Source organism: Chamaea fasciata, unplaced genomic scaffold, assembly GCF_029207755.1.
Source record: "Chamaea fasciata isolate MVZ Bird 193981 ecotype frontalis unplaced genomic scaffold, bChaFas1.0.hap1 SCAF_75, whole genome shotgun sequence".
Taxonomy (NCBI): Eukaryota; Metazoa; Chordata; class Aves; order Passeriformes; family Sylviidae; genus Chamaea; species Chamaea fasciata.
In genome coordinates this window covers 132,501-137,500 of record NW_027094160.1, presented here as the reverse complement: position 1 = coordinate 137,500, position 5,000 = coordinate 132,501, and positions in this window count along the sequence as shown.

The following is a 5,000-nucleotide window of genomic DNA, read 5'->3' as shown; positions in this document are numbered from 1 at the left end:
CGATCGGCTTGCCCTCCGGAAAAGCCGGGGGACGGCGGAAAAACAAAAAAAAAAAAAAAGACAACAACAAACCAAAAAGCACCCACAGCAGCGCGTCAACGCGACCCGTGCTAAGCCACGGGGGTCGCGGGCCCGGGCAGAGGGTGGCAAACGAGGCCCGCGCCTCTTACTCCTCGCTCTCTCTCGTTTCTCTTTCCTCCACACCTCCGCCACCGCATTTTCTCGCTCTCTCTCTTCCCTTCGCCTGCACGGCCCACGACCCTTCGTCGCGCACGCTTCTCGGTGCCGCGGCTTAAGGCCGCGAGAGAAAAACAACGGAAAGAAAAAAAAAAAAAAAAAAGCCGGGCGGGCGGCCCCCACTCCGCCCGCAGGCCTAAAAAGCGGACCCCGCGTGCAAAACCCAGCCCCCGAGCCGGCAGCCACGGCAGCCGGGGCAGGCCCGACACCACGGGCCGCCCGGGCCTAGCGGCTCGATCGCGCCGGTCACCACCCGACGGGAGGGCGGGGCGCCGCCGCCCCGCCCGCGACGTATCTCGGGGCACTCTGTCGGGTTCGGGGTCCGCAGGGCCGAGGCGGCCCGGCCACCGCGGCCGGCCGCCAGCCACGCAGAAAAACTCGGCCCGCTCCGCGGGCTCCCCGGCTTAAGGCCGAGGAAGGGGGTCTCGAACAACGCACGGCTCCGGGAGGGAGGGAGAGCGGGGTGCCGCCACCCCGCGCACCCCTCGCCGGCCGACTCCCGTCACCGAGCCCCTGGAGCAACCGGGCAGGACGAGGCAAGGCCGCGCGCCCCACGGCACGTCCCCGCGGCACTTCCGACACGGACGACACACGCTGGGCAAAACAAGTCGGGAGGCGCGAGGAACGAGGCGGCGCCACCTCGGCAAGCCGGGCCCGTCCTCGGGGCTCTCGGGAAAGGCCGGGGGAGAAAAGGCCCCGGCGGCCTCGACACCGCCGAGCCCCGGTGTCACGCACCCTTCGTCGAGCCGTCGGCAGCCGACCGCAAAGAGCACGGCCGGCCGGAAAAGAACGCACCCGCGGGCAGGGCGGGGCGCCGGCTTAAGGCCGGGCAGCAAAAGGGACGAGGCGCCGCCGCCTCGCCCGCCACCATCCCCGGAGGGAATACACACTTTGGGGAGGGGAGGGCCCTCGCCCCACCCCTGAAGTCAACAACCGGACCGAAGAGGAACACGGCTCGCGGCCCTTTTCTCTCCTCCTCTCGGGCTCTGTCTCTCTCTCTCAACCCTTGTCTCTCTGTACCTCACACGGTTCTGTACCCATTCTCGATGGGCAAGACGGGGGGACCGGGACAGAGCCACGCGACTCGTCCCGCGTCAGGCGGCGCACTCTTTTTCCCTCCCTTCGCGCCGGCGACCGCACGCGCGGCCGCCGCTCTCGCGTCCGCCTCGGACACAGGCACTGCACCAGCCTGCGGGGATGCGGCCCGTCACACCCGCTCCCAGTAGACGGACAGACGGGTCCGAGGCCCCGAGCGCCTCCAAGACGTCGAGTCGACGCCACCGGGGCGCGGCGCCGGCGTGCGCCGCCGCCGACCTAGACGTAACCGGAGGATGGCGAGAACAGCGACCCCTTGGTGGACTTCCAGCCGCGCTGCGGAAAGCAGGTCTACCCGGCCCCCCCGCGGAAATCCGCCAAAGTCCAGCCGAAGCGGGGAAGACCTGGTCGCCGCGTCGCCGCCCGCCGCCGCGGCCGCCCCGCCGGCCTCTCCGCCGGCGGCCTCCCCGCCCCGGAGCCGGGTAAGACCTGGCCGGCCGGGGCCGCCCCGGAAGCGGGGCTAGACCTGTTCTCCGCGTCGCCGCCCGCCGCCGCCGCCGCCACCTCTCCGCCGCCGGCCTCTCCACCCCGGAGCCGGCTCGGCCTGGCCTTCCGGGACCGCCCCCGAAGCGGGGTAGACCTGTTCTCCGCGTCGCCGCCCGCTGCCGCCGGCCTCCCCGCCCCGGGGCCGGCTCGGCCTGGCCTGCCGGGGCCGCCCCCGAAGCGGGGTAGACCTGTTCTCCGCGTCGCCGCCCGCTGCCGCCGGCCTCTCCGCCCCGGAGCCGGCTCGGCCAGGCCTGCCGGGGCCGCCCCCGAAGCGGGGTAGACCTGTTCTCCGCGTCGCCGCCCGCTGCCGCCGGCCTCTCCGCCCCGGGGCCGGCTCGGCCAGGCCTGCCGTGGCCACCCCCGGAGCGGGGTAGACCTGTTCCCCGCGTCGCCGCCCGCCGCCGCCGCCGCCGCCTCTCCGCCGCCGGCCTCTCCGCCCCGGAGCCGGGTAGGCCCGGCCGGCCGGGGCCGCCCCGGGAGCGGGGCTAGACCTGTTCTCCGCGTCGCCGCCCGCCGCCGCCGCCGCCGCCACCTCTCCGCCGCCGGCCTCTCCGCCCCGGAGCCGGGTAGGCCCGGCCGGCCGGGGCCGCCCCGGGAGCGGGGCTAGACCTGTTCTCCGCGTCGCAGCCGCCCGCCGCCGGCTCTCCGCCGCCGGCCTCTCCGCCCCGGAGCCGGCTCGGCCTGGCCTGCCGGGGCCGCCCCGGGAGCGGGGCTAGACCTGTTCTCCGCGTCGCCGCGGCGCCGCCGCCGCCACCTCTCCGCCGCCGGCCTCTCCGCCCCGGAGCCGGGTAGGCCCGGCCGGCCGGGGCCGCCCCGGGAGCGGGGCTAGACCTGTTCTCCGCGTCGCCACCGTGGCCGCCCCGCCGGCCTCCCCGCCGCCGGCCTCACCGCCCCGGAGCCGGGTAGGCCCGGCCGGCCGGGGCCGCCCCGGGAGCGGGGCTAGACCTGTTCTCCGCGTCGCCGCCCGCCGCCGCCGCCGCCACCTCTCCGCCGCCGGCCTCTCCGCCCCGGAGCCGGGCAGGCCCGGCCGGCCGTGGCCGCTCCGGGAGCGGGGCTAGACCTGTTCTCCGCGTCGCCGCCCGCCGCCGCCGCCGCCACCTCTCCGCCGCCGGCCTCTCCGCCCCGGAGCCGGGCAGGCCCGGCCGGCCGGGGCCGCCCCGGGAGCGGGGCTAGACCTGTTCTCCGCGTCGCCGCCGCCCGCCGCCGGCTCTCCGCCGCCGGCCTCACCGCCCCGGAGCCGGCTCGGCCCGGCCGGCCGGGGCCGCCCCGGGAGCGGGGCTAGACCTGTTCTCCGCGTCGCCGCCGCCCGCCGCCGGCTCTCCGCCGCCGGCCTCTCTGCCCCGGAGCCGGCTCGGCCTCGCCTGCCGGGGCCGCCCCGGGAGCGGGGCTAGACCTGTTCTCCGCGTCGCCGCGGCGCCGCCGCCGCCACCTCTCCGCCGCCGGCCTCTCCGCCCCGGAGCCGGGTAGGCCCGGCCGGCCGGGGCCGCCCCGGGAGCGGGGCTAGACCCGTTCTCCGCGTCGCCGCCGCGGCGCCGCGACCTCTCCGCCGCCGGCCTCTCCGCCCCGGAGCCGGGTAGAGACGGCGTCCCGGGGCCGCCCCGGGAGCGGGGCTAGACCTGTTCTCCGCGTCGCCGCCGCGGCGCCCCGCCGGGCTCTCCGGCGGCGGCCGGCGGCCGCGCCTGGCCCCCGAGCGGGCTAGACCTGGCCTCCCGACGAGGCCGCTCTCTCTCGCGACCAACACCTATTTTCGACCGACTCCTCTCTCCCCCCTCCCCCCTTTCTTTTTTATTATTTTCTCATTTTTTACATGTGCTGGAAGAACGGCTCTCCCTCTGGCTCGGGACAAGAAGCTTTTCTGGGGAACAATACTCTCGGCAAACTGGAATTCATTTCCTTTCCCGCCCAGAGCCCTCCCGGCCGGCTGCGCCCCGCCCGGCCCTCGGCCCACTGACACGCCGTGCCGCCAAAAGGTCGTGGCCCGCCCGCCCCCTCCCCCCCCCACCCCCTCCCCCCCGGGATTCTACGCGGCCCCGCCCCCCCACCACAACCTATGGGGAAACAGCTGGGAAGGGGCAGCAGGGACGTGCGGGCCGAACCTGGCACCACGCCGCCGGCACCCCGCCCCGCCTCGTCCCGCCCCAGTCCGCGCCCCGCCCCGCCCCGCCCCGCCCCCGGCCCCGAACCCCGCCCCCCCTCCACGCTCCCTCCCCCCCGACCGAGGCCGTGGCGGGGCGGCGGGCAAGCGGGCGGCCGCTTTCCGGCCGGTTCTTTCACGGTCCGCAGAGGTCTTCGGCCCTCGGCGCGGGTCCAGGGGGCCGTGGGGGCTCGAGGCCGAGGCGCCCGGGGCCGGCACGAAGGCGCCGGCACGAAGCCCGCGTTCGCGGAGATGGACAGGGTGACACACACGGCCCCTCCCCCCGCCCCCCCTTTCCCCCACGCTCACGCCCCGATGCCGCCCTCTCGTGCTGCCACACGCACACACCCCCTCACGCCCACACACACACACACACACACACACACACACACACAGAGGCAGGCAGGAAGGCAGGCAGGCAGGCAGGCGGGTGCGCAGGCACCCTTAGAGTCGCATGCCCTCTCTCCCCGCCCCGAGCCCGCTCCTGCCCCTGCCCTGTGTGCGGCTGCCGCCCATCAGCGGCCGAGGTGGGCACCCCGCCCTCCACCCTCGGCTTCCTCGGCGCCCCCTTCAGCCGTCTCCCGCCCCCACCTTCAGCCGTCTCCCGCCCCCGCCCGGCGACGGCTGGGGGCGCCCCGCCCTCCACCCTCAGCCTCCCTGGCGCCGCTTTCAAACTTTTCCCGCCCGCGGCTCTTCTCCCGTCGACGCGGTCGGCGCAGCGGCAGCGGCGGCAGGGCGAGGAGCAGGCTGACAGGCGCCGAGGCGGCCAGGGCCTCGGCCGGGCGGCCCAGGAGAGCCGGTCCACCCAGGGCTCGGGCGAGCCAGGTCCGAAGGCCGGCCGCGGACGCCAACGGGTCTAGCCAGGGTAAGGTCGGCCGGGGAACACGGGTCCGCCCGGGATCTGAGCATCGGGTCCCGACTCGGGCCCGGGACAGCCGGTCTGGGCAGGAGCCGAGCGGCAGGTCCAAAGGCCGGCGGCGGAACACAGGTCTACCCAGGGGATTTGCAGCCACGGAGCAGGTGCTGCCGCCGACAACAGGTCTACCCC